Raw genomic sequence first — 10,268 nt, 5'->3', positions numbered from 1 at the left:
GACTGCATGCTGAAAAGAGCCCCTGATTTGGGCTGGGGAGGCAGAGTTTAGAGGAAAAGGACTTGTCTGCTGATGGTCTAAAAAAATCAGCATTCTTGCAAGAGAGGGGATATTACTCAGGTTTTAGATAACACAGACCTTGAACCAGAGAGCAAATATGGGAGAAGGGAGCAAGGCCATATGTCTGTTCTCAGTCCCAGGGAGCCCTCCCTTGTGTTTTTTCTTCCATTCCCATATCTGTTTTCATAAAGGAAGATCTCCCCAATTCTATGGAGAAATAGATTGGCCACAGGTCCTGGTTTTTCATGGAGTTGTGAATTTTAATTTTTCTGTGATTCTAAAGACATTTTAATTAAAAGTTGGGAAAGGCTTTTTTCAGGACTGCTAAGTAGATGATATTTAAAACTAGAAGCTGAATGCAGCCTATTACTGCTTAATGGTATAATCATATTTATTCTTTTCTCCCTCAACCTGTCTTATTTTCTACTTAACGAAGTTCTTTGTTTTTTCTCATTACAAATATTATTTCCTTTAAATACCTGGAGCTTTTCTATTTCTATTTGAATACAATCAGAGGGACACTTTTCCCACCAGTCTAATATTGTTTCACAATTAAACCTATTTAACTGGATCAAATTGTCGTGTTTTGGTTTTCTTTCTGTTCTTGATATATTGGAACCCCAACTTGGATTTGGACCCGAATGTTGGAGTGGGTGGGAGATGTACTTAGAGTCTCTTCCATCTGCCTAAGCCCTATTTTTTGTTGGACTTTTTGTGTCTTGGAAACCATACCTTCATGTTTTTCCTTCTTTCCCTCTTACCTTTTCAAGTTCACGTGGTAAGATGACACTGTACAATATTTAAATGACCTATGTAGGTAACCCTCATCCTTTTAACGTGTGGTCAGTTGCCATAGGTTAAAGATTATACTTCCAAAGTAGTCTTTGCTAAGTGCTGTTAACCCCTTCTCCACTTGTCCTTATTCCCTAGAGATGTCTTGGGCCCCGCCCCTCCTCCCCCCCAAGATTCAGTAGCACCCATGCATGACAAGGTCAGCTCTCACCAGCCTCTCCCCTACACCCAGGCTTGCGTGTCCAGCTGTCTGGCTGACGTCTCCTCTTCCGAGTCAAAGAGACATCTCACAGCGAAAGCCACCAAAGCAGAACTCCTGATTCTCCTCCTTTTCCCACCCGAATTCCCCTGTATTACGTCTCCCCTGTTCTCACCTCCACCAGTCCAATCTGCCAGTCATCTAGCTAAAAACTTCAGGGCCACCCTAGACTCTTCTTTCTCCCATCATGTTCAATCGACCAACAAATCCTGCCAGCTCTCATTTTAAAATACATCCTGAATACAGCACTGCTCACCACTGACATCTCTCCCTCTGTTCTTATTTCCGCTCTGACTCTGCCGTCTGTTCTCCCCACAGCAGCCAGAATGGTCCATCTCAAATGCAAATAAGATCATGTCCCCACTCTGCTCCACTCCACCCCCCCTGTAGCTCCTTATCTCATTCAGAATGAAATGCTTTTTCCTCTCTGTGGACGGCAAGACCCAATGTCATCTTGCTTATGGATCCCCTCTTTATCTCTCTTATCCCTTATTACTGTCTGTGCTTGGAACATTCTTCCACCAGATGTGTGCATGGTTCAGCCCCACCTTTCAGGTCTGTTCAAACATCACTTTATCAGCGAAGTCTTTCCGAACCACCCTGTTAAAAGAACACCCTCAGCCCCCCCAATCCTTTGACCTCGCTTTGTGTTTCTTTGGAGCACTCGGCCTCTTATGTATTTATCAGTTCATGTGTTTACTGTCGTCTTCCCCATTCATTATTTTGCTCACTGCTATCTCTTCAGTGCTTAGTACAGCTGCAGGCACAGTCCGTATCTGATGAATGTATGAAGGAATAGATCCGAATACGTTAGATCGCTGCTTTCCATTTCATCAAATACCTTCACTCTGGTTAGTGGTTTTTGCACTTTTATTTTTTCCCCACTACAGCAAGTTCTCTGCAAAGTCCTACGAAGAACACTAATATATGGGAAACTGGAATAACTGCAGTGATTTCACTGGGAGAGCTGGCACAGGGAAGCACCCATCTCTCTGAGCTCCTTTTACCCCTTCACCCCAATATGGCAGCCCTTGAGTAGGTATGAAGACCACCAAGATGGGTCATCCCACTAAATTCCTGTAACAACTGTGGGAGTCAGATACAGTTATCCCATTTCATAGATGGGCTGAATGACAAGATAGAATAAGCTGGCTATGATAACATGGTAGAATGAATAAGCCACACAGCTGCAATTCCAGATCCTTCCCTCTGTACTAGTCACTCGTTCCTCCCAATTAGTTACTCTTCATTCTCGGTACCCTGTTTTCTCTCTGTGTCTTTCTTTCTGTTTACATTGTTTATAATGACATGCTTTGGGCTTCTCTTTTAGGGCCTTTTCTGGTCAGAGTTATGTGAATTCCTTCCATTTGTCTGCTGAGGTCCCTTTAATAGATCTAAGAAATGTTTTCCCACTGATTTCCTTAATTAAGATTTCAAGGTTACTTACCTTCCCTATTCCTCCAGGGACTCTTGTTATTCAGTTTGGATAATCTTGATCTATTTTTAGGGCCACAACGCTTTTTTTTTTTTTCTCTTCCTCTTGAAAATAGAAAGCTATTTGTTGAAATCTGTTTTTTTGACATGGATTGTGTTATTTGCTTTTTAGCATTATTTTGTTTGGTTTGGTTTGGTTTTTGGTTTTGGTTTTTACTGTATTCATTATTCCCTAATCCACTCAGCATGGTCTTAGATTGTGGACCTCTGCCCTTGGCCTCTCCTGACAGCTCCTGGTGTGTGTGTGTGTCTGTTTGTGTGTCTGCTATGAATATGTGTAGAGAGATTACACTTCAGATAGAAATTATCAACACAAATCTATGAAAGATCACCTTCTCAAATAAGACTACTCTTCTAGATTCTACAGTTGATCCCTTTGTCCAAAATTTGCAGCTTTTCTAAATCATTCATGTGATTTCTTCTGTAAACTCACTCTCTTAAAAGTTTTTCCACGTTTCTTTTGATAGTTTTGGCATCCAAGAGAAATCCGTAGCCAGCATACACTCTACGATCTTCTTGGAGGTCCCGACAAAGAAAAATCTTAAATCTACCCGCACACGATTGCACAATTTAGAGACATAAAGATGTAAAAGGCTTGAAGTAGATAAACTGTAAACTTGAGACCATTTTACTTTCTAGAAACCTGATTGACCTCTTGGCCACGAAGTTTTAGGCTTCTCCTCCAGATTTTCCCCCAACGTTCTAGGCTAGAAATTGTTGCCATGTTGCAAGTATTTTACAGTGGACACCCAGATACCCACACTCAAATTCTACAATTATCATTGCATTGTACTTGCTTTATTACTTATCTCTCCATTATCCAGATGAGTTTTTAAGTACCAGCAGGGACTGATTTTCAAAAGGTGACAAAGTTCTTATGGAATCTTTGAGCAAATTATTTTTCTCTGAACTTCATTTTCCCTGTCCGTAGAATAAATATTTGGGGTAAAGAATGGCCTTCTGTCTGTGCTTCGTGGAGCCCCCCAGTTCAGGGGAGGGGTGGGAGGGCCGCTTTGTGGATGCAGCAAGGACAGTAGGAAGTGACGTGGATCGTTCGAGCAGGCCAGGCTCCAAACTCCTCCACAGCCTCAGCCAGAACAGTTTGGCCTTATTTGTTTTACATTTTGGGTTTCCATGTGTTTGCAAAGGGGAATTATGCAGCTGAATCCATTTTAAAAACTCCTGAATAGCGTGATTTTAAAACTCCATTTCAGCTCACGGAAAAGATGAGTCTGGTCTTTCTAACTAGCTTATAAAATTTTAGAGAGGATAAATGAGCAACCATATTCGAGACCTTCCTATGTGCTGGGCCCTTTGCCAGCCACTCTCAGATGTTACCGCATTTACTTCTCATAACAACCCTGTAAGACAGGGATTGTTAACCTTCCTCTCCAGGTGCAAAGATCCAGGGTTGAGAAAGTTGCTTGTTCAAAGTTGCTTGGCCTGTAGTTGAAGGGCTTGAGGGCAAAGTGAGGCACTGGGCATCCAGCTTCTGGAAGGAAGACATTTACCTGTTGGCAGAGTTTGAACCCAATGGGCATCTCACAATGCTTCCTTGAAGGTGGGTCACGAAACTCCTAGTCAAAAGATCCGTGTTGTTACCTCGGTAGGTTGTGAATATGGAATTCTCTTTTCAACCACAAAGACTGTTTCAGAAAAATCCTGTGGTAGGAGAATCTGAAGCTGAGAATTCCAACTGTGAAAAAAATAGAGCAGGGATGGGAGCGGGCAGAGTCAGGGTCAAAGCAAACCTATGGAATCCCTTTGTAAAGGGATATGTCATCTTTATTTTTGCTTTCTAGTATCCAGGTCATTTCCTGTGTTGGACAACTCTCTCATTGAGTGTGATGTTGGAGGATCAAAGGAAGGGCTCTGTCTGCAGAAAATGGAGACCCTCTATCTCTTGGCCCCTTGGTGGCTGTATTATAACATGCGACTTTCCCCCCATCTCTTTATTTATATTAAGTTTTTTTGTTTTAATTCCAGTATGGTTAACATACAGTGTCAGATTGGTTTTAGGTGTACAATGTAGTGATTCAACAATTCTATACACCATCAGTGCTCGTCATGGTAAGTGTGCTCTTTAATCTCCGTCACCTTTCACCCATCCCCCCCCCCGTAACCATCAGTGTGTTCTCTATAGCTAAGAGTCTGTTTCTTGGTTTGCCTCTCTCTCTCATTTTCCTTTGCTCATTTGTTTTGTTTCTTAAATTCTACATATGAATGAAATCATACGGTATTTGTCTTTCTCTGACCAACTTATTTCACATAGCATTATACTCCCTAGCTCCATCCATGTTGTTGTAAATGGCAAGATTTCATTCTTTCTTATGGCTCAATAATATTCATACATTCTCTCTCTCTCTCTCTCTATATATATATATATACATATATATATATATCTCACATCTTTATCTATTCATCTATCTATGGACACTTGGGCTGCTTCCATATTGTAAGCAGTGATTCTATAAGCATAGGGGTGTGTGTATCCCTTTGAATTAGTGCCTTTATATTTTAGGTAAATACCCAGTAGCGGAATTTCTGGATCAGAGTGTAGCTCTATTTTTAACTCTTTTGAGAAACCTCCATCCTGTTTTCCACAGTGGCTGCACCAGTTTGCATTCCCACCAACAGTGCACGGGAGTTCCTTTCTCTCTGCATCCTCACCAACCCCTGCTGTTTCTTGCGTATCACGTGTGACATCTGCTTAGCCAATCGGGTGCCCTCTCCTGGGTCTCTGACTCTAGAAAAAATGAAACTGGAATTCATGCTTGGAAGCAGCTTGTGGAGATTTCAAGTGCATTGAGCTCAGCTGGTGGTGGTGGTGTCCTGGTCACATCATCCCGTTCCAAGATGGTTGTTTCACCTGTTTCTTGATCTTCAAGGCTATGGTTTTCTTTTCACTCTGCTGGGTATGGTGGGTGATACCACTGTGCCGTTGCTACTACACTTACTGGTGCCACTGTGCTTGGCTGTGAAAGTGGAGAGAATGTTCATCCGTCTGCTCTGTGTTATACTTTGTCTTCCGCTGTGAAAATGACACGTTTTTATTCTACCGTCTCACCAGGACCTTTGTATCAGTCAAGTGAGGTTAGCTCATGCTGTAATCACATACACTCTGAAATCCCAGAGGCCCCAAACAACAAAGGTGAATTGTTCCCTTACCACGTGACCGTGGCAGCTCAGCCGTGGTGCCCTGTTCCTATGATCAGGCCAGGGGGCAGGCTGGTGGAGTGGTTACCATCTTGAATACTGCAGGTTACTGTGACAGAAGGAAAGGGGGCCTGGGCAGATCTTCACCAGGAATTAAATGCTCAGCCTGAAATTGACATACCTCACTTCTACTCCCAGTTCATTGGTCAAATCTAGTCACATGGCTAGACTCAAATAAAAGCGATCCAGGAAGTGTAACCCTACCGCGTATTATGAAGCACAACCTTTATGGAGACAGCATCTTCAGCTTCCGGGCCTATGTCCTCTCTTTCTCGGGGTTAAAAATGTATCCACATGGCCTGGCTGGGCAGTTCCCCTGTCAACCTCTTCATTATCCTCCTTTCCACCTACTTCTGCACAGGAAACCATGGACAAAATTTCCCTCTGCGTCTCCTGTCAAAATTGCAACCCAAATCTACACAACTACGTGGCAACTCGTGTGTAATTTACATGCAGTGAACCAGTTCCACAAATTGCGAGATTCTGAATTCCCGTTTGGGCTCGTTTGGAAGAGCTGTTTCTAACCCGTACACACAAATGTGCCCAGGAGGTGTGCGCTGCGTGTATGTGAGAGCCAGACGTCAGCGACTGTCTTGTTCCTTGGTCTCTTGGACAGACTGATTTTCCCACCTCACTCCGGTCACAGAATTTCAAGTTCTCCCCAAACAATTTAGCCTCTCAAAAGTTTAAGAAGTGATAAAGATGCTGGTGAAGATTTTCTAGGAGGAATGGGGGAAGGGATGTTATAGTGATATCTACGCACACACCACAATTTGGTCACCTTTTCACATCTGGCAGATCCTACATAGAGATCTGACCTTTCCAAGCTCCCTTGAATCCAGGGGGCCCCACGTGACTTGTTTATACCAATGGAGTGTGGATGAAAGTGATCTGTATCATTTCTGAGCATGAGTTTTTAAAGAAGTGGGTGTTTCCCCTCCAATGTCTTATTCCCTTCCCACTAGCTGGAAGCAAAAAACTCAAAGGGCTTAAGGGGTGGCAGACCCACAGGGTAAAAGCAGCCTGAGTCCCTGTATCATCATGTGGAGGAAAGCTATTCACTAATCAAGAGCATCTGTCTTAGAATTTTCCATACGTGAGAAATTATGTTCAACACTGAGCTGTGGGGGTTTGTTTGTTTCACCAGCTAACATTGCCCTAACCAACATGCAGCTCAACCAATAATCTAAGAATCCCTCTTAGACATTCTTCTTGCCTAAAGTTCATCTTTGGCAAAGCTACTAATGTCCTCCCATCCCCATTCTTTCCCAAATAATGCACAGTTTCGTTAGTTTCTATTCTCTTCCTCAGAATTATGACCCTCTAATCCAAATTTTATTTTGCCAAACACTCTATCAAGCAGAGCTATTCTATCATAGTTCCTGACCCTGAACTGCACTCCCATACTCAGGATAGAAGTCAGTAAATCTCTACTTAATAGGACCCATTCTTTGAAAATAGTTGAGAATCTATCTCTAATTCCTTGAATTTAGCTTTTGGATTTTAAACTGTATTCTCAATGCATCATCAACTATTTCTTCCTAACACACTGTCTGCTTATCCCAAGGGGACTCCTGGTGAACGTTTCATGTTCTCCTTCTTGTTCTGTATGCACACTAAGATGGTAAAGCCCTGGGGAAGGGGGTGCCAACAGACACAGCACTGACCAGGGAACTAAGAGACCGGGGGTCTAAGCCTAGCTCAGCCTCTTCACAGCTGTGTGGCTCTGAGTAGATTGTTTTACTTCTCTGGATGTCAGCTTACAAGCTTAGACCAAGAGGGTCCATGGAAAAACCAACAGAACTTTCACCATTCCTAGTTCTTCATTGGTTCTATGCTTGAGGGTGTGGAGGGCCCTAGATTGTCTACCATTCTGCTTTCCAAAAAACACAAATGGACCTAACTGGATGGAAACTCAAGGGGCTGACTCAGAAAATGCTATTATTCTGATACACATCAGCTTCTCTACCTTAAGGGAAATTTGTTTTATTTATTTTCAAGTGTCAGTTGGCTTTTTCGGGTGTCTTGGAAAAGCAAAACTATAAACCTTGCGTTTATTCCGTCTCTCTCTCCATCCCCCACCCCACACCCCATAATCCCATTAGCCCTCAGATGGAAAAGGCAGGTTGGCTTCCTTGAAGCTTGTATTGATTTAGACATGCATTTGCTGAGTGTCTAATACTGACTACTGATACTGAGTGGGGTTTTCTGAGATAATAGGTTGAATAAAATTGAAAAAAAATTGGGAGGAAAGAAAACTCTCTGGGAAGTTTTTAAGCAAAAAGTTGCTCTCTCACTTGGGACGTGTGCTTTTGCCAATGGGGGACCCTGTGGGGGCATAATATTAAAGACACTGGAGAGACAGGGCCTCCTGAGAACAGCTGGCATCAATGAGACACCCACAGCAAAAACCTCATTTCACAGCTTGATAAAAATTAAACATAAAAGACTCTTCGTGCTCCACGGAAATGGAAATATCAGCTGTTTTGAGTTGAGAAGCGCTACCTTGAGTAATTGAATTACTAGCTTCCAGCCCTACCTCGCTTCTGAATAATGGCCTATGGATTCGGAGGCATTTTACTCATCATAGAAGGTAATTGCTCATTACATCTCAGAGAATTTGCAAAAGCATCTGCCTGGAGTCTCAAAGCCATGTCAACACCATCTCAGGAAGACCCTTCACCATTGGAATTATTCTGACTCCGTGTGGAGTCATTGACTCCAGTATTTAGTCTGCTCTGTGATCGTGGAGGAGGAACTCTGAAAACCATATTTGGCTCTGTAAGGCTCTGCCAAAGGTGGGCTGCAGGGGGACTGCAAAGGGGAGGAAGAAGTAGAGAATTGCTCCTTCCTGTCTGCTTCTAGTGGACTTCCTGTCTGCTCTCTGTGGACTTCCTGTCTGCTCCCTGTGGACTTCCGTTCTTGTTAGTGCCATCCCAGCAGTGATGGTTTCCTCCTGTAGAAGTGGCTGAATCAGCTGGCCATCTCCCCTCTGCAGGGGTTTGGGGCCCTGATGGCTACTCCTCTAAGTTTAAATAATCCCAGTCTCTTCTCTTTGTTCCTCCAGCCCTGGAGATGGTAGCTGTTTCCTGTAGTTGCTACCTCTGTCATAACTTCCAGTTACCTAATTAAGAACTCTATACCTAGTTAACACCTTCTTTTTATTAAATTCTCTGTGTTGAAATACCTTTGGGGATTTTTGATTCTTGACTGAACTCTGATTTCACTGCTATTAACAGGTTGATTTTTAAGTTTCTGATTTTTTTCTGTGCTTTTATACACACGCATGCATACACGCATGTATTATATGTTCTTTTGTTTTGTTTTATTATGTTAGTCACCATACAGTACATCATTAGTTTTTGATGTAATGTTCCATGACTCATTGCTTGCGTATAACACCCAGTGCACATGTATTATATGTTTAATCTTAGGTATCTGACTTTATTTTTACAAAAGTGGCATTACATTTGTTGCCCACAGTTTTGCAACTTGCTCTTTTCACCTGATTTTAAATATGAAGAAATAAGAAATTATAGTAAGAAATAAGCAATAACATATTCTGAAGAACTTTCCATGTCAGTACATATGAGGGTTCTTTATAATTTTTTATGTCTGCATAGTGTTTCACAATTTATTTTTCAAAACTATTTATTGATTGATTGATTCCATTATAGTTAGTGTACAGTGTTGTAATAGTTCCAGGAGTACAATACAGTGATTCAACAATTCTATGTATTACTCAGTGCTCATCGTAAGTGTGCTCTTAATCCCCATAACCTATTTTACCCACTCTCCCACCAACCTCCCTCAGGTAACCATCAGTTTGTTCTCTGTATTACTCTGTTCATAATTTCTTTAATGATGACCATTCACCTTCTGGTTATTTCTAATTTTTCACAATTATAAAAAAATGTTTCAGTGAATATACTTACAAACACACACAGGTAATTCTTTGGTACATGTTTTAGCATATATCTTCAAGATAGACTCTTAGTGTTGAAACAGTTTAAATAACATGCATTCAATGCCCTCAAAACAGTCGTTACCATCTGAATCCCCTACTACTGGGATTTTATGAGATTTCTCATTTGGGAATGATCAATTATTAACTCAAGGAGTATTGAGGAGGAAACTTATGGTCAAGAATTAATAGTAACTATAATAAAAAAATAGCCAACATTTGTTGAGCACTTATTATATGCTTCACATCACGTTAAGTACTTCTACACTGAATATGTAATCTAATACTTAAAGCAATTTTATTTTATAGATGTGGAAACTGAGGTTTAGAGAAGTTAAATTATTTGTCAAAACCACATAGCAAGCTAATGTCAGAGCTACAGTGTAAATCCAAGCGTTCAGGCTCTTTTTTTTTTTTTAAACTATTTAATCATGAGTATTCATCAATATACAGTTAGTTGACCCTCGAACAATGCAGGGATTA

The sequence above is a fragment of the Ailuropoda melanoleuca genome, chromosome 10 (assembly GCF_002007445.2).
Source record: "Ailuropoda melanoleuca isolate Jingjing chromosome 10, ASM200744v2, whole genome shotgun sequence".
NCBI classification, from domain to species: Eukaryota; Metazoa; Chordata; class Mammalia; order Carnivora; family Ursidae; genus Ailuropoda; species Ailuropoda melanoleuca.
The sequence above is the reverse complement of the archived record's forward strand: the minus strand, read 5'-3'. Positions refer to the sequence as shown.